Here is a 21,040-nt window from a genome sequence, read left to right on the forward strand (position 1 = left end):
TGAATATTACCAAACAATCAGTTTAATAAGTCATGGCTCCAAAACAATGATGCGAATTATTTACAGGAGTATGGAGAAGCTGGTAGAGGCTGATCTTGGCAAAATTATTCAGGGTTCCAGAGAACTGTAGAAACTCACGAAGAATAGTGTTCATGCCATTTACTTTAGTTCAAAGAAAGGCAAAACTACGCTTATTCGTAGTATTTGTAGATTTAGAGAAAGCTTTTTATCGTGTTGACTGATCAGTTGTCCAGATGCCTGCTCCACCTACAACTATAATATCTACTGTGGATTTTAATATGATTATTTTAGTGCTATTGAACACATTCCTGCTCCATAAGGTTAGACGGTGTGGCGCAATGAGCTTCGGACAGTTATATTTTACTAATTTCACCATCTGACTTTCCGTCTTTCTGAAATAGAGCTCAGATACAAAAATTGTGTATCATTTTGACTTTTATCCCTCTGTGTAGAGTTCATCTCGACTACTGCTAAGGTATTTTGTCTTCTGATAAGTAATTTTAAGGTTCCAGTTATTGTTTCCAATGGATAACTGATACATGTGTAATTTGCATCCTCGCCATCTTGTCATATGACGATTTTAACATCAGCACATAGTAGACGATGCAGACACGTTCCACCTGTAATTTACAATCCTGTTCTCCTCCACTTAGGATACCATATCCTAAGAGTAACAGCCATATAATTTTAAATTATATTGGTGACATGGGTAACCGTAATAACAGACCCTGCACAGATGTGATACCGATTATAATTTTGAATATTTTATTCTTATATGGTTATTTTATTACTTTAAGTATGGGATCCTCTCTATTCGCCAAATATAATGCTATCGAGAGTCCTTGGAACAGTGTCATACGATTTTTGTCTGAATTTTCGACAATTTGTCGTAATGTTAAAATGTTGTCTATACATGATGTACTAGCTATGAAAGCACAGTGTTCTTCAATAAGCTTACAACCTCTTTTTCGCCGTCTTTTTCAAAAACTTTCATTGAGTCGTCTGTAACACACACTCCTCGATAATATGAACGGATACTGTGATTCCCTGTATTAAGCGTGGCTGGGGAGTAATAATACATAGGTTCATTGAAGCACGACTGTATTGACCTATACTGGTAGGAGAGCTTTGTTCAACAACGGTTTTATAACTGGGAACCCTGGGAGTGACAATTTATAGTTAAAACTTAACAGCAGTTTAACAGGAAAACAAAAAAATTAACGTCTTTTCATGTGCTTACATCTGGTGAATCAAAATACGAAAAGTTGTTCAGGGGATTCTGAGAGCTGATTTTTGGTCTGGGGCACTTGCAAAATAGTCAGTCAGTCCCAGGCAATCGGTGCAGGCGATGAAGTGTTCGCAGAAGAGAGTGCGCGGGAACCGGAGGAAAGGGGGAATACCTATAGCCAGTGGCCGCCTCATTTTGAAGCGAAAGAGAAGAAAGCGAAATGGAAAAGGAAGAGAGGGGAAAAAAAGGGGCGCAAAGCTAGTGAAGTGGGCGGTGGACAAGAAAGGAGCGGCCGGAGATAGGGAGAGGAATCGGCTGATTGGCAGCCGGGACACGTTACCTAACGTCACTGAACCGAAAATCCAGTGTCTGATAATAGGCGCTGCGCCGGCGCATCCTAATGGGGTCTCCGTGGTGAGGAGATAGCCGCCACCGCCACGACGGCCGGAAGGAGGGGGGGGGGGGGAGGGGGAGGAGGTGGAAGCGGGCTTCCACTCGTGGCGCTGGCCGAGCAAAAACCGTGCCGTCTGCTAGCGTACAGTGTCTGCTGTCAGTCCACTTCGCTTGTGGGGATCCTGACGCGGAGGGACGGAGGCTCAAGGGCATCCAAGGCGCCTGGGGACGACTGCAATGTGGTTGCCGCGTAGAGGGTAGACTTGCGGCGTACGAGGTTCCAAAAGTAAATGCAGAGTATTTAAGATTGTATTGTAAGTAGGCTGTTTAGGTTTTTATGTTGGCAACATCACGTAGCGTTCTGTATGAAAATCGCTGACTGTGCTGTGTGCAGCCTGTGGCTGGTTTGCATTGTTGGAATTTGCTATTGTAGCGTTGGGCAGTTGGATGTGAACAGCGCGTAGCATTGCGCAGTAGGAGGTGGGCCGCCAGCAGTGGTGGATGTGGGGAGAGAGATGGCAGTGGTGGATGTGGGGAGAGAGATGGCATAATTATATATATTGCTTGTACTCTATCAGTTTAGTGTTGATCAGAATAAGTAAAGAGAGAAATGTCTGAGTACGTTCAGTTTTGCCCAGCTGTTTGAAAATCAAATAACGTAAGGGGTTTACCAGCACAGTAATTCACTGATCTTTCTAACGGTACGGATCAGTATAACGTATTTTGATCTAAATTTTTACTATCAAACTATCTGATGAGAGGTATCCGGGCATCCGTATGTAATGCAGAATTGGCCAATACATCTACATCTGTATGAATACTCTACAAATCACATTCAAGTGTCTGGCAGAGGGTTCATCGAACCACCTTCACAATTCTCTATTACTCCAATTTCGTATAGCGCGCGGAAAGAATGAACACCTATATCTTTCCGTACGAGCTCTGATTTCCCTTATTTTATCGTGGTGATCGTTTCTCTCCATGTAGGTCGGTGTCAACAAAATATTTTTGCATTCGGAGGAGAAAGATTTTGATTGGAATACCGTGAGAAGATTCCGTCGCAACGAAAAACGCCTCTCTTTTAATGATTTCCATCCCAAATCCTGCATCATTTCTGTGACACTCTCTCCCATATTTCGCGATAATACAAAACGTGCTGCCCTTCTTTGAACTTTTTCGATGTACTCCGTCAGTCCTATCTGGTAAGAATCCCACACCGCACAGCAGTATTCTAAAAGAAGACGGACAAGCGTAGTGTAGGCAGTCTCCTTAGTAGGTCTGTTATATTTTCTAAGTGTTCTGCCAATAAAACGCAGTCTTTGGTTAGCCTTCCCCACAATATTTTCTGTGTGCTCCAATTTAAGTTGTTCGTAACTGTAATACCTAGGTATTTTGATGAATTTACGGCTTTTAGATTAGACTTATTTATCGTGTAACCATAGTTAAACGAGTTCTTTTTAGCACTCATGTGGATGACCTCACACTTTTCGTTATTTAGGGTCAACTGCTACTTTTCGCATCATTCAGATATCTTTTCTAAATCGTTTTGCAATTACTTTTGATCTTCTGATGACTTTAGTAGTCGTTAAACGACAGCGTTCTCTGCAAACAACCGAAGACGGTTGCTCAGATTGTCTCCCAAATCGTTTATATAGGTGAGGAACAGCAAAGGGCCTATTACACTGCCTTGGGGAACGCCAGAAATCACTTCTGTTTTTACTCTATGACTTTCCGCCAGTTACTACGAACTGTGGCCTCTGTGACAGGCAATCATAAATCCAGTCACGTAACTGAGACGAGATTCCAAAAGCACGCAATTTCACTACGAGCCGCTTGTATGGTACTGTGTCAAAAGCCTTCTGGAAATCCAGAAATACGGAATCGATCTGAAATACCTTGTCAATAGCACTCAACACTTCATGTGAATAAAGGGCTAGTTGCGTTTCACAGGAACAATGTTTTCTAAACTCATGTTGAGTGTGTGTCAACATAGTTTTCTTCGAGGTAATTCATAATGTTCGGACACAATATATGCTCTAAAATCCTACTGCATATCGACGTTAACGATATGGGCCTGTAATTTAGTGGATTACTTCTACTACCTTTCTTAAATATTGGTATGACCTGTGGAACTTTCCAGTCTCTGGGTACAGATCTTTCGTCGAGCGAATGGTTGTATATGATTCTTGTCAAGAGAAGGATATGGTGAGTATTATGTTGTAGCTAAAACAAGATCAGGCAGACATCATGTATTGACGGACAAGAACTGTCTACCATTGCACATAGTGGTTGTAAGAAATCGCATAAAATCAGCGGAAGTCGTGAGTTCCTGAGTGCTGCCAGCAGTCCAGATAGGGAGTTAAAAAGCATGGCATAAAATAATCGAGCAGCTCCTCATAAACTACACATTTCCGTATTTAGGGCTAAACGCCTCGTGAGTGATGTACAGAGCGATGGCACAGGACAATGGATAACAGTAAAAAAGTGATCATTTCCACTCGAAGCTAGTGCGGCGTTCCTAAAAACCTACACATACTTGGAACAGTAGAAGATTTGGGTTGTTTGGGGAAGGAGACCAGACAGCGATGTCATCGGTCTCATTGGATTAGGGAAGGATGGGGAAGGAAGTCGGCCGTGCCCTTTCAGAAGAACCACCCCGGCATTTGCCTGGAGTGATTTAGGGAAATCACGGAAAACCTAAATCAGGATGGGCGGACGCGGGATTGAACCGTCGTCCTCCCGAATGCGAGCCCAGTGTCTAACCACTGCGCCACCTCGGGAACACTTGAAGATAATATTACATTCGATTACTTTTTCTAATAGGTTTACATAAAATTTCTTCAGTTTGCAAATCACACTCACTATGAGAAAAATTCAAAATTTATACACGAACACGTCTGAATATACACACGGCCATTTAACAGTTTCTCCTAGTTGAACCTAATTCACCTAAAACTTTGCAACTGGATACATTTTTAACTTAAGAATCCTGCATTTGTAAAACTTATATTAGCTGCAACTTGTTCCGGAACTGTTTCTTAAAATAGACCGAAAAGTATCGAAAATTGCGAAACATATGTAACCGAAAATTCGTGAGGTACCACTCTTACTACTACTACTACTACTACTAATACTACGAGTAAGTTTTCCTTCACCAATAACATCACTTGTAATTTTCACCGAATGGGCAGCATCAAAATCGTCATGTGATCGATTATTGCACTCTAATTACAGCTTTCTAGCACGTGTTATAAATTCATACCTCCTTCTTTGTATACAGACGCGTTCAGAAAAATGTAGACAATCTTTGATAGTCAATATTAATGGAACAAAATAACGTAAAGCTACCATTCGGGCTCGAGGGTAAGGCTATTTCATGTGTTTAAAGTGACCTCCATTACCAGCGAAACAACGTCGATGCTCTTGAACTGCTGACCGAACGAACTATGGCTGTCAGTGTAGCCGGTTTGGTGGCCGCACGGTACGACTCGAAGGCTTCTCGTAGCTCGTTGAGTGTAGCTGGCTTCTATTGATAAACTCCATTTTTCGAGGCCCCTCATAGCTGAAAGTCAAGAGGTGTAAGGTCTGGAGACCGTGGTGGGTACTCAACATCTCCTGTTCGACCTATCCATCGTCCAGGTAGACTTTCATCCAAGTAGGCTCCGCCGTCACTGTGGTACCGAGGCGGAGCGACACCTCGTTTTAGGTAAAATCTTTCATTTCTATACGTCTCTCGGATGGGAGGTAAAAACGATGTCTGTAGCATATCAAGATACACTACACCAGTTACGGCACCTTCAAACAATGCGTCAATCAAACCACTTGATGCCGGCCGCGGTGGTCTCGCGGTTCTAGGCGCGCAGTCCGGAACCGCGCAACTGCTACGGTCGCAGGTTCGAATCCTGCCTCGGGCATGGATGTGTGTGATGTCCTTAGGTTAGTTAGGTTTAAGTAGTTCTAAGTTCTAGGGGCCTGATGACCTCAGAAGTTAAATCCCATAATGCTCAAAGCCATTTGAACCATTTTTTTTAAACCACTTGATGACAGACCACACCACACACTAACAACCGTTAATGTGAACATGAGGAATTCCAGGAGCCGAGCACACGCAGTTGTGGCGATTTACAGTTGGAAAGAGAGAGAGAGAGAGAGAGAGAGAGAGAGAGAGAGAGAGAGAGGAAGAAACACAGTGGTCTACGCTGCAGTGCAAAAATTCCAACCACATGTCAATTTCTTTCAAAGATATTAACCGTCAGAGAGTGCCTGCATTTTCTGGACCCGTCTGTATATTCTGTAAGTGACTGTGCGGTACCGACACCAGCGATTATCCGTCAAATTCCAACCGCGTACAGAGCGACTGAGAAATCATTGTTTACGTGCCTCTGTAACCGAGATGACCACTGGCGACAACATATCATGCTGTCATCGTAGTTGTTCAGATTCCTGAAACAGCTGCACGAGAACAATGTCTAATTCTTTGCTAAGATTACCTTGAATGTCCGAATCGATTGCGCCTACTTGTTACGCTTCTAACAGGGCGTCTCAGAATTCGAAAGTGTCTGCTGCTGTCATGCCTTCTTGTTAATAAATACAACGCTGGACTAATCGGATTCCCAATCTAAACCAGTGAAGAGCCTCTGGGAAGAGTTAGAACGTTGATTTCCCCACAGACTCCAGCGTTCAACATTACGACCTCTTCAGGCTTCGGCTGCCATTCCTCCATAACGGAGCTCAAGCCATCATAAAGGCGAAGGACTGACACACACCGTATTAACATCGTATAATAGGTCTCCTGATACTGCTGGTTACGTAGTGTATAACTAGGCAGACTATAGTTTTTATGCTATTTCCTTTACAGGAGCGCAGTACTGTCCCAGAACCCTGCTCGCAAATCTGAGACGTCTATACGTATTCTTACCATTGATTTACCGTTTTCTTCCTGTTGTATACCGCTTCTTTTTATTAATTCTAAATATTTAGATGATGTGATCTGTTTCACGCTTTCACCACTCATTTGCAATCTGATTCTCTCAGGTTACTTTCTTTTTATAGGTACTACGTTGATGTATTTATATTGTAATGAGAGCTGCCATTAATTACAAGAAGTAGAAATGTTTACAACTCTTTCTCCACTTCCTCCACACAGTCGTCCAATGACAATGCTTTAGTGTACATAACAGCGTCGTGAGCTAACAAACTAATAGTGCTGATGATCTCACGTGATAACGAATGCAAATTCTGCGTTAGAGCTTGAGGATTGATCAGGCAAACGAAAACAATGTACATGGATCCGTACTAAATCGGTAAAAACCTTTGTAGGAGCACTTTGTTGTCAGTCTGTCTGTGTGTTTGCCTGTCCGACTGTAAAACATTTTTCTGCGGAACAGGTGGGTGTACCAAGTTGATATTTATGTCACACACTAAGATCCAAGGTACTTTGGTGCAATAATAAACGTTTGTTTCTAAGTCAGTCTTGTTAATAGATAAGGCAATTTATGTCACATATTTTTTTATACTAGCAAACTCACTGACGAATAGCTGTGGGGTACTTCCCGAGGGTTGGTTTACACTCATGAAATTTAGAAAGAAGCAAGGTTTCACTATACAGGTAAAGGAAAAAAATTTCGAAAACTGTGTATTTGTAATTACAACACACAAAAAAATTTTGTTATTTGTTATCAGTCTTACTGTCCGTCCGTTTCCTAAGACGTTCCGTGGTGAAGGGTGGGGGGAGGAGGAGGGGGGGGGAGGAGGAGATCCTCTGGGGGCCGAACCGCACAATAACCCTGGGTTCGGTGTGGGGCGGCGGTGGGGTGAGAGGACTACTGTAGCATGTTGTGGGGTCGACTACCACTGTGAGCTACGGCGGGGTCGAAGCCTCTCCGTCGTTTCTAGATTCCCAGTTCAATACAATACATATATTGAAGTCCTCGGTCCCTTGGCAGTATAAAAATCGAAGGTACTCAGTCAATAGTATCAAAAGATGTTTTGGTACTACCAAACTAACTCATAAAAACCTGTAGGTTAACGTAGAATCATGAAATTTGGCAAGAAGAAAGGTTTCACAGTACCAAGTGAAGGGAAAAATCAGAACACTCTCGATCTGCAATTACAACAAACGAAAAAAAATTCTTTTGCCATTTGTTACCGAACTTCAAACTTGAAATTAAAACATCCTCGAAAGTTTTTGATACTGGCAAGATATGTGTTCCAGTGAGTCAATGTCGATAACACGCAGCAATCGTCGAAATCCTAGGTACCCGAAATGGATGAACTGTCTATATACATAATGAAATTTGTTAGGAACATGACATCCGAAGTTCACTGAGGCTTTTTGCAGATGATGATGTGGTGCATCGGGAGGTTGTAACAATGTAAAATTGTACTGAAATGTAGGAGGATCTGCAGCTAATTGACACATGGTGCAGGGAACGGCAATTGAATCTCAATGTAGATAAGTGTAATGTGCTGCGAATACATAGAAAGATAGTTCCATTATCATTCAGCTACAAAATAGCTGGCTAGCAACTGGAATCAGTTAATTGCATAAATTATCTGGGAATACGCATTAGGAGTGTTTTAAAATGGAATGATCATTTAAAGTTGATCGTCCGTAAAGCAGATGCCAGACTGAGATTCATTGGAAGAATCCTAAGAAAATGCAATCCGAAAACAAAGGAAGTAGGTTACAGTACGCTTGTTCGCCCTCTCCTTGAATACTGCTCGACAGTGTGGGATCCGTACGAGATAGGGTTGATAGAAGAGATAGACAAGATCCAATGGAGAGCAGCGCACTTCGTTACAGGATCATTTAGTAATCGCGAAAGCGTTACGGAGATGATAGATAAACTCCAGTGGAATACTCTGCAGGACAGACGCTCAGTAGCTCGGTACGGGCTTTTGTTAAAGTTTCGAGAACATACCTTCACCGAAGAGTTAAGCAGTATATTGCTCCCTCCTACGTATATCTCGCGAAGAGACCATGAGGACAAAATCGGAGAGATTAGAGCCCACACAGAAGCATACCGACAATCCTTCTTTCCACTGGAATAGAAGGGAGAACCGATAGAGGTATTCAGGGTACCCTCCGCCACACACCGCCAGATGGCCTGCGGAGTATGGATGTAGATGTAGAACCCTCTGCACGCACCTGGCCATTTGATTTTTTTTTTTCCGGTGCTGACGCTCTTTATAAGCTCACTTCCTTGTCTGTTTGTGTATTCGGTAAAAATATTGAAATTAATTTTAAACTACTTCCCAATGAACTAGAGACATGAAACTTTCAACCTAGCCCACAACTGGATGACAATGGAGTTTTTGCGGGTAAGCCTCCACATGTCTCTCTCGTAGTTTCATCAATATGTTTGAAATCGATTAAAAAGTTTCACACGCAGACACACACACACACACACACACACACACACACACACACACACACACACGACTAATAAGCAGAAAATAATTATTTAATTTAAAAATATTTTTAATATAACACCTTTTTAAACGGACTGAAATGTGTAAAATAATTATCGTAGCCCCATATATATATTCCTAACAGCATACAGGTAGCCTGAAAATTTATGCTTGCGAATTTTTAATAGCTATGACAATGCTTGCCATGTTTGAAATGAAAAACGTGGAGCGCATGAAGCAGAGAACTGTTGCATGAGTAGTTCACCCAAGTCGCTAACAGTTTAAATGATTTGCAAACGATTTTTCCCCTACTACAGTTGTCCTCTACACCACTAACTATAATTCATTTTATCCGCCGCACATTTTTCGTTTTAAATATTACAAGTATTGTCATAGCTATAAAATATTCGCAAGTACAAATTTTCAGGACTGTCTGTATCGAGCTATTCTATATTTTTGGTCCGTTTTAAAATCGTGTTATACTAAAAAGTATTTTTATTTAGATAATTACTTTTTGCTGAGATGGGACTAAATCCGGACAAATGTAAGATTTATTGACAGGCTGCACTTCAGGCCAGCGGTAACTCGAAGAAGTTCGTTCATTTCGTCAAGGAGATGCTTTCGTGGCCATCGCATTTAGCAACTACGTACCGATTCGGCATCTGTTCAGTCAGACTGTGAGTATCCCGACTTAGACGTTGTGGAAGAAAGATTGCGTAGGAAGTGCCTCAGTCGACTGTGACCCCTCCATTTCTCACAGTTGTCGTAGATATCTGTGATGATCACATACAACATATGTGGGCTGATAGATGACGCCGTGGGGCAAAACCACCAGTCACAACATGGAGCGGCGGAGCTGTGGAACACTTGAAGAGCTAAACAATGAAGTCAAATTACGCCTTAATTTGGGGAAGAAATTTCTGAAAAGCACATCATTAAATGTAAGTAAATCATAGACAGCGAGCAAATTGAAAAAGGACCGAAACATTTGAGATTTGGTGATATAGCAGGACGTGGAAAATTAGGTAGACTGATAAGATACTACAGCATACCACCTGTTTGTATAGTGAGCAAGCAAGAAGTCGAAGAAAATATGAAGTAATCAAAGTTCGGGTAGAAGAAATGAAATCTTTCAGGTTGTCGATGACAGCAAAGAACTTGCAGCTAAAATGAATGGACAGTGTCTTGAAATAATGACAGAAGATGGACATAAACAAAAGCAAAGCAGAGGTAACGGAATGTAGTCGAATGAAATCAGGCGATGCAGGGGAATTAGATAGGAAATGAAACACAAAAAGGGAGAGATGAATTTTTCTATTTGAGCAGTAAAATAAATGATCTTGGCCGAAGTAGACAGGATTTAAAATGCAGACTGGTAATAGTTGTAAAAACGTTTCTGAAGGTGACAAACTTGTGTTGAAGTATTAGCAACATATGTGAGCCTTGTGCGGACTTGGCTACGAACAGTTAAAACAAGAAGAACATAGACGTTTCTGAAACTTCGTGCTACAGTAGAATGTTGCAGATTTGATGGGTAATCGCGTGACTAAGGAGTAGGTATTGAACAGAATTAGGGAGTAAAGAAATTTGTAGCATAACTTGACTACAAGAAGAGAACCTTTAACTGGGCACATTCTGATAATCAAGGAATCGTCAATTTAATATCGGATGGAAGTGGTAAGGGGAGGGGGGAGACCAAGAGACGCATACAGTAAGAAGGTTCAAACGAATGTGGATTGTAGTAGTAGTTATTTGGATATGATCAGGCTTGCAGAGGGCAGAGTAGCATCAAAGCTGCATCAAATGAGTCGTTGCACTGCAACAACACCTGAGAGAGTCTGTAAAGCTGAGCAATTAATATTTCAGGTGGAAGGTCAAACAGTAATTATGTGTCTAATCTGTCTCCCCTTAAAGCAGTACCTATAATCCTACGATGCACAATTTAAAACCGTTGCAGGTGGAAGGGGGATGAACTATTGTCTACGGTGTTTTTGCTTCACAAAGAAATATGGATGGTGTGACCGAATAACTGCTACAGGCTTGTAAACATCCTCTCGTTCACCCCTTCCATGAGTCCCAGACCAGAGGAATGGAGAGTGGGAAGAAACACCCCCCCCCCCCCCCCAAAACGAATGAAAGACAGAAAGAGTTTCAGGAAGACACGTACTCGCAGACAACCCCTTAACAACGCAAAAATTTCCGATACGCGAAGAGCTTCCCTTGAATTAATAAGGTTCATTTTTATTCCGTCTCTCCCCTTTGTTCCGTGCCGGGTCTTTGCAGTGGAGCCCCGTTTGATAAGAGAAGGGAGAAGGGGAATACGTAAGTTTGTTACGTTAGGTGGCCAAGTATTCAGACTGCCAAAATTTGAAACAGTGGCGATTAAAATGAAAAAAAAAAATATTCTGTACTCTAAAGCTGTAAATACTTCTCCGTAACTGTTGTTGGTAGCAGTGTAGTTACGTAAGGTACTGAGTCTGTGTGATGCAAGGACAATGCGGCACACAAGTTGCCTGTTTAATTTTAAATATTTCGCTGGTTGTAGTGTCTAGTAGTTTCAGGCTGTTATCCTACTGAGTAGAGTAACATAGATTCCGCGCAAATTTTTCGTCTCTGTTGTGTCCTTTCAGGGCGCGGATACCAAACGAGAACATTTCGGGAGCACAGGGTGTTCCATAAATGCTGTGAAAAACTTGGAGGGGTTGTAGGCGGTGTGTTGAGGACCGTATTGAGGATAAGAATTCGTGTCCAGACACGTCGTCACACGACGCAACAGTAGGCGCCGGCGCCTGCCGCTACGCCACACCTTCGGCCACAAACGTCACGTGTACACCGACGGACCGTAGACCGAAAGTTTCTCAGTGTTGTTTGTTGTTCATTGATGCGACTGTGTGTGAGTGGCTATTACACGTTGACGTCGAACATAGGAGGTGGTCACATTAATGTGACCTGACTCTATATGCACCTCCAAGAAACTAAAATATAATTAATTGCCTTTGGTTTTTTAGCACATAATTACAACTGTATGATCACCTGACTGGTTAGAAAGTGTACATGTGAAGAAGGTAGACACAAAATTGAACGAGACAATGCGCTGTATTACTGCTTCCATCAAAGCAACCCCCATGCCACTGGTTATCTGTACTAAGTCACATCCCTCCACCCTACTTAAGGCGAAAACAAGTTTTACTGAGGGAGGCCAAGAAAATCTCTTTACCACCCTCTCTACCACTGCACCAGGAATTCTGTCATCCGTCACAGCAACGATTGCGATCAAGAAGACCATCGAGTCTTGCAGCAGGACAACTCATCGCCGATAGTTTTGATCTAAATAAGAGCTGGAAGCATGAATGGTCAACAGAAACATTGGGAACAAGAGACCATCACCTTGATCCCACAAAGAAGCCAAAAGGTGCCGGCCGCGGTGGTCTCGCGGTTCTAGGCGCTCAGTCCGGAACCGCGCGACTGCTACGATCGCAGGTTCGAATCCTGCCTCGGCCATGGATGTGTGTGATGTCCTTAGGATAGTTAGGTTTAAGTAGTTCTAAGTTCTAGGGGACTGATGACCTAAGATGTTAAGTCCCATAGTGCTCAGAGCCATTTGAACCAAGCCAAAAGGGTTTGACCTACCGACGAACCTCTGGTGCCGTCTCAACACATTAAGGACTGGACATTGTTGTTGTAGCTGCTTCAGATACAAATGGGGCTGGATCAGTTCACCAGTGCGTGATTGTAATCAAGAAGAGCAGACAACTGAACATCTACTCCAACGCTGTCCACTTCATTCATGCCCTGGAATTCCCGACGCCTTGTTCTATCTCACACCCAGGTTAGTTAATTGGTTGAAAAACACGGACTTTAAGGTTTAATCTAGTCTTATATCACATGTATATTATATAAAATCACTTGTCTTATGTCAACTATATATTGTATAAAATCACCATACGCTTAAATAAAACGTCTTGTATACTTGTGACAGACCATTTGTTACTGTGAAACAAAACTGTTACTGATACTGTGAGCCTGGTGACGGGCTTCCGTCTTACAGGTCATTAATGTATTCCATAGACTCTTGCAACCATTTGATCTTGGAGGATTTAAAGTCACTGTAGCCAGTAAAAAATTTTCAGATGTGGACACATGACAGAAGCATTTGATATAAATTTTGGATAACCCACAATTTCTTACCAAAAGGACGATAACCTTTCCTGTCTGTCACATGCAATGTACACTCCTGGAAATTGAAATAAGAACACCGTGAATTCATTGTCCCAGGAAGGGGAAACTTTATTGACACATTCCTGGGGTCAGATACATCACATGATCACACTGACAGAACCACAGGCACATAGACACAGGCAACAGAGCATGCACATTGTCGGCACTAGTACAGTGTATATCCACCTTTCGCAGCAATACAGGCTGCTATTCTCCCATGGAGACAATCGTAGAGATGCTGGATGTAGTCCTGTGGAACGGCTTGCCATGCCATTTCCACCTGGCGCCTCAGTTAGACCAGCGTTCGTGCTGGACGTGCAGACCGCGTGAGACGACGCTTCATCCAGTCCCAAACATGCTGAATGGGGGACAGATCCAGAGATCTTGCTGGCCAGGGTAGTTGACTTACACCTTCTAGAGCACGTTGGGTGGCACGGGATACATGCGGACGTGCATTGTCCTGTTGGAACAGCAGGTTCCCTTGCCGGTCTAGGAATGGTAGAAAGATGGGTTCGATGACGGTTTGGATGTACCGTGCACTATTCAGTGTCCCCTCGACGATGAGCAGAGGTGTACGGCCAGTGAAGGAGATCGCTCCCCACACCATGATGCCGGGTGTTGTCCCTGTGTGCCTCGGTCGTATGCAGTCCTGATTGTGGCGCTCACCTGCACGGCGCCAAACACGCATACGACCATCATTGGCACCAAGGCAGAAGCGACTCTCGTCGCTGAAGACGACACATCTCCATTCGTCCCTCCATTCACGCCTGTCGCGACACTACTGGAGGCAGGCTGCACAATGTTGGGGCGTGAGCGGAAGACGGCCTAACGGTGTGCGGGACGGTAGCCCAGCTTCATGGAGACGGTTGCGAATGGTCCTCGCCGATACCCCAGGAGCAACAGTGTCCCTAATTTGCTGGGAAGTGGCGGTGCGGTCCCCTATGGCACTGCGTACGATCCTACGGTCTTGGCGTGCATCCGTGCGTCGCTGCGGTCCGGTCCCAGGTCGACGGGCACGTGCACCTTCCGCCGACCACTGGCGACAACATCAATGTACTGTGGAGACCTCACGCCCCATGTGTTGACCAATTCGGCGGTACGTCCACCCGGCCTCCCGCATGCCCACTATACGCCCTCGCTCAAAGTCCGTCAACTGCACATACGGTTCACGTCCACGCTGTCGCGGCATGCTACCAGTGTTAAAGACTGCGATGGAGCTCCGTATGCCACGGCAAAGTGGCTGACACCGACGGCGGCGGTGCACAAATGCAGCGCAGCTAGCGCCATTCGACGGCCAACACCGCGGTTCCTGGAGTGTCCGCTGTGCCGTGCGTGTGATCATTGCTTGTACAGCCCTCTCGCAGTGTGCGGAGCAAGTATGGTGGGTCTGACACACCGGTGTCAATGTGTTCTTTTTTCCATTTCCAGGAGTGTATATTCGAGAGCGGAAACACTATTTTAAAATGCTTTTACCAGCGCGGAACAATTTTATAACGTCTACCGAGGCGTCTTTCTGAACTGTCTTTCGTTTATCTGTTTTTGTTAAGTTGCGTTAGGCTCATTTCTGTCTTCGTATCACGATGTATAAGTGTTAAGACCTTCTTCTACTGCTTTGTAAGGTCTCTGTAAGTGTTGACGTGTGTGACAGTTCATTCTCAAGCCGTTGTAGTTGTTTGTATATTCTTCCAGTCGCGGATTAGCGTCCTCGTACTTCGTCACTCCTGCCTGAGGCGGTTTTTGATTAATATGTTCTGACTAAAAGCTGCGTAGCAGGACAAAACTGTTGGGATTAATACTACTATTTGATGTTTGTCGGTATAAATAATGTTTTTTTTGGGGAGGGGGGGTGTAACTAGTTCCACCATAAACAGTATCTCAGCTTTCTAAAAAAAAAAAATATTGTCATTGTTTATTTTAAAGGACTAATTTCATCATTTTCTATTTTTGCCTGTTTTTAAAATTTTGTGTGGTCAGTTATTTAAAGAGTTATTCCAGGATTAACTGTTTACGGCTTGCTTTAAAATTTAATGTGGCGGATTATTCAAAAATTCATTCATTTCAAAATTTTATGTTACCCGCTAAAAAGGTGCAGCTGTTTTAATGGGCCCCTGGCCGTTATGATAATCTTATTCATGCATTCTAGTAACTGTGAAATTTCATGTGTGCTGGGAAATTGATAGTTGTTTTAGCTTCTGAACTGATTCAGACAGCTGTCTATATCTTATAAGGTCTATACTGTCAGAGTTCTGGCTGATTAACTTATAGTGTCATTTTGGTAAAAAATTCCACAAAATTATGATATCTGTGCCTTGTGTAAAGTTGCCTTTGGGTTTTTTGTAAATAAAATCTGTTAAACTTAATCACGATTTTACTGGCCCAGCACTATGCGGCAATCAGTCCTGTGGGCTTCTCTCTCTCTAACCTTTACTGCAATTCGAAGGCATTCATTTGCTTACAGACCAATGTGTTGTAGTACTTGGGTTTAGCTACGCTCTAGATTGCTCTTGCCTTGTATAGAAATGTCATTATCCCAATCATACTACGAAGTAACAGTATGCATAATGGAAATACTTCCGGAAAGAAATATCACAGAAGGCAACCGGAAAGGAGAATACATTGTTACTTCAGGTCACCGCAGGCATTCAAATGCTATGGAGCCTGTACCAACATGCAAGATAGAGTCAGAGCCATCCGGAAGTCCTTCAGGCAATACACCACTCCGTCTACAGGCCACAAGTGGCCCATCGGCACCATCCGACCGCCGTGGAGGATGCGGATAGGAGGGGCGTGGGGTCAACACACCGGTCTCCCGGTCGTTATGGTGGTATTCTTGACCGAAGCCGCTACTATTCGGTGGAGTAGCTCCTCAATTGGCACCACGAGGCTGAGTGCACTCCGAAAAATGGCAACAGCGCATGGCGGCCTGGATGCTCACCCATCCAAGTGCCGACGACACCCGACAACGCTTAACTTTGGTAATCTCACGGGAACCGGTATATCCACTGCGGCAAGGCCGTTACCCCTTCAGACAATAGTACTTACCAATTATAAAGCTGCTGCGTTACTATCTTCGGTAACAAACCACCACAATTTTTCAGCATTTTCGAATAATTTTATCTAAAAATAGTGGATTGTTCACTGCACCATTGGCTTTTGTGTAGAACTGGAACTATTTTTAATTTGATTCCGTGACACTATGTCCCAGATATACACACATAAGAAAAAATTGCAAGTCTGGATATAATTTAATGCTATCAACAGATTGTAGTCAATTACTTGCTAGGTAATAACTGATAAAGTGGTCGCGCAAATGGGTTAAACAGTAATAAACAAAATTAATATCAATAGGACCCTTCTTACCTCTTCCCCCCACCCTCCCTAGCCACATGGGCGCTCTATTTGACTTAGATTGTAGCGTTGCGTCCATCCACTGTTGCAAATGAAATTATGTTCGGAGAGGGATATCAGTTTACGTACACGCTGCGTATTTGTTAATGCTTGTGAGCAAAGGAACTGGTCTTCTATGACAGCACTTCAGATAAACCTCTGATACAGCATAATTTTCTCAGTGCCATTGAATGGAAACGTCACCCATTCTCATTTGTATCACAGCGAACGACTGCAGTAAATGATTCTTGTGTCCCAGAAAATAACTGATGTCGAGTAGGAAGGTATTACAACCAGCTTAGAAGCAGACGATACTGAATTCAGCAGAGAAACCCCTACGAGTCACACAAGTATCGCATTACGTTCACATTTCATTAGCGGAGCAAAGCCGTAGCAAAGCAGAAATTTAAGTGGAAAAAGGGGCGCTCTTTTGAAGCGGTTATCAGGCTGCGTAATGGCTTAAATTAATGTCGATAAAACAGCGTGCGGATGAAATGGAAGAGCTGGGTCGAACGCGGATGGGGGTGAGACCTCGAAATTGCCGCTCCAACTTTTGTATCTGCCCCACAGCGAACAGCCAGGAGTAACAAGTTTTGAAAACAACTTCATTTTAACGGTGCAGGGCGCACCGAAGGTTTTACAAAAGAGGGCGAGCGGGGGAAACGAACTGGAAATTAGTGGAAACGGCCGAAAGCTGAGGAGCCGCAGCGGAGAAGTAGGTTAAAATTTTCGCCTTGTAATTGTGTTCCTCGGAGAACTTTGCTGCAGACGGAGAAAGAGACGGAGAGAAAGGAGGACGAAAATGACAACCGTGAAGTCCGACGCAAACTGAGTCACTGCAGGTTGTAAATGGGTAGGCTTTGGCGCTCCAAATCAGGACGATGTCTTAAGAGTGTTTAGGAAACGTCTGGCCAATTCCTGTTAACAATAGCTACCAAGTCTCTTAACGGCTGTATCAAATTCAGCCACAAACATAGGCTTCTGCATGGATCCCATAGTGAACAGACCCCTGGAACATTCTCCACCTCATGTTTCGTTAAGAAGACGTTATTATTTATATAAAAGAAGAATACAGAATTTTGATTTTAATCAGTAAAAATGCTTTCTAATCTTACTTCCTGAAAAATAATTAATAAGAAAAATGCCGTACAAAAGAATTTTACTTTTGTTTTCAGTTGAAAACTAAAATTGTGTGAAAAGCTTCACTTATGAACAATAGCGCTCTCGAGACAATAAAAAAAAGATGTGCGAAACATGCCATAACACACACACACACACACACACACACACACACACACACACACATATCCACATGCTTAAATATACACGGAATGTCACTAACTTTCGTGATATATTAAAACAGTGGGCTGGATCCTTCTCCAGGGTTCACGTCTTTCGCCAGCATTGAAAAGAAACGTCTTTCCATTTTTGAAACACAACGATTATTAATTTAAACGATACACACAGAGAATCTTACTCAAGTAAGTAATTTGCAAGTTCTTTATTTCTTATACAAAACCGGTTTAAGCCGATATGGCTCATCATCAGATGATTATGCTTTCTGCTTACAGAATATCTATCATACAAGACACATTAGTTCGCGTTATGGATAAAAACCTACCATTTAGAGATATGAAAAACAAAAAAAGAAGAAAAATATTGTGATCACCTGCAGCACGGTTTTTAAGTCGAACATAGATTCACAGGAAGACGACTGCGCCTTTAAAACATATTAAAAGAAAGAACCTTGTGAGGGCTATGTATCACTAATGATACTTGCGGGGAAAACGCTTAGAAAAGACAACACACTCATAACGTATTCACTATTGTTTAATTTTTTAACCTTTTCTGATGAAAATGACAGTTTTCAAATCGCTGAGTTTGTAGCCGAGTGTATTTTACTATATTTCCACGATATGGAGAAAAGTGGAGAGGTGCCAGGTCATTATCATGGCGATCTAAATATGATGAAAATTCTGGAGAACGTCCTGAGTAGGAAGGAAAATTTACAGAATAAATTTGAAAACAATCAAAGGAAAGAAGTAAGCCTTGCAGCAGAAAGAAAAATGGGAAAAGTGCGTTTGTTCGTCGTATTCTTAAACTTATAGTGAAAATGTTGAAACCTTCCCGTCTAATATTGGATGAACGTTTGCTTGCTGACTGAACGCTGCGTCTCTTAAAATCTTTTAACTGCTGCTCTGTCAAGACTACCTGCTGATTATTACGACGAAACATAAAATGTGTTGTCGCCGTGGCCCTCAGTCGTTACCTGAAATTATTAAGACTGATTCTTACCTTTAATTATTTATACTGGATCGCCATCTGACTGCTACAGCAAACTGTGGAATGAATATACTTACTTCTCTTTAACATAATTATAAGCTGCTGGTGGAGTTTCATAATACTTTGTGACTGGAATTCTTTAAGTTGAAGTTAATTTAGATTTGATAAAAGCTGAAGCTCAGTTTAGACTTTTCTTTTAAGATAACAATAAATTCCGTAAAGCATTTACGTGAATGATTTTGGGATAGAAAATTCTTAATGCATTTAATCTGGTAGAAGTTAACTATATTCTGAGAACGATCTTGACAAACAATTACAAGGGGTATAGTTCTTTACAAAAATTCTTAAAAAGTAGCGTTGCGCTACATACCTAATTTTCCATCAAAATTACATAACTATATTCTGAGAACGATCTTGACAAACAATTACAAGGGGCATAGTTCTTTACAAAAATTCTTAAAAACTAGCATTGCGCTACATATAGCGAGTGGCTGGCGAGCACACCGCTTCTTTCAAAGTGTTAATTCATACCTCGCTTACAGCGACCTCCTCTCATGTCTCGCTAGCTACGACTGCCTCGTCTCACATCTTACTCGCAACTGCTCGCTTCCAACGCTCAATGCTACAAAAGTGCGGTCTCGCCGCCAACAATGGTTTTTGGTGCAGACAATCCCTGCTACCATTACAGATGTATTACTGCGCGCTGTTTCCCGCTCTTTCTCAAAATGTATCTATGCGCGGTTTCCCGCTTTCTCAATAATACACAATGCAATTTAATTAACAAAACAATTTAAATAAGAAACAGTTCAGATAATTACATGCTAAAACAGTTTAAATACGCCTATTACATAATTACAATGTTACACAAACAGGTTCTTAGAATACTCGAAAAACCGCAAAAATAATTCTGGAAGACAGCAAGATCCTCCTGGCTTAAAAGGGCTGTGATAAAGAGCAGTTACGTACGTGGCAATGAGCTGCCTTAAGAAGATGATGAACGCGGTTTTATCCCAAGTATAGTTCGCTATTGTTTATTTCTTAGTTAACACAAAAATTCATATTATTAATTGTAGCCATATAGGCTAAGTTTGGTTATCTTAGCACAGGTTTACTTACTGCAAGGGATGCCATCAACCAAATATTCTCTGGTTCCTGCAATGTAAATTTCACTGAGACAAGAGCTTTCTGCGCTTAGTTCGTTTATGCAACCATGACAGCCGAACCTGCCGCATGAAGTAAGTCGTCCATGAGTTTACGGTCCATGCGTTTCTCCTTCACCTCACATGTTTCAGTAACACTGTACGAAATATATTCTTTGCAGGTTTCTTTTGGTGAACACCAAAAACATAATTCGTCTATATACATAAACAGGCACTACCAATTAAGGCTCACCAAGTTAGATCACAAAACCAAATTGAGTGCAAGAAGATAGCAACAGTTGTCCAATGTCCTCTTAGTAGAACTGTGATGCTTATTCAGTAAATACAAATTTTATCACGAATGTTTTTCGTTCTCTATCAGTAAATGTAGAGCCCACTGTTCGAATGGCGATCTGTTGTAGAGGGGAATTGGTAGTGCCGAAGAGGGCGCTCCAGTTGCGAATATTCTGCCGGAAAAAAGCGCAAATCCCTCAGAGGCGAGGTCCTTTCACTCAGAAGTGATGTGACTGGTAATTTATCATTGTAGGAGTATATGATATCCAATTCAGAACAAATGAAAGACGCATGTCACAGTAAGGGGTGCCCGAACAGTCGCATCAGTACACAGTGAATTGCCCATCTGGCGATAAAGAGGCGTGTACTGTCGCATTCAAACTGTAATAAAGATGACGAATGGCACCTGTGGGAGATGTTCTGTGTGTTTTCCACCTTTTGTTGCAGTTCAGCAAGGCTTCTGGCAGGCTCTGGAGTTCCCGCTTTTCCGTGTCCCACATTCGTTCACCACGAAGAGCACGTTTTGTCACAGCACCGAAGGTGAACGTGCATTGCCCTGCTGAAAAAGCACTTCACCTTCCTGTCGAAGAAAGGCAGCACTATGGGGATATCAACCTTGCAAAATGATGGACGCTGTTTGCTTTACCCTGCAGAAATACCAAAT

This window comes from Schistocerca gregaria, chromosome 7, assembly GCF_023897955.1.
Source record: "Schistocerca gregaria isolate iqSchGreg1 chromosome 7, iqSchGreg1.2, whole genome shotgun sequence".
In the NCBI taxonomy this organism is placed as follows: Eukaryota; Metazoa; Arthropoda; class Insecta; order Orthoptera; family Acrididae; genus Schistocerca; species Schistocerca gregaria.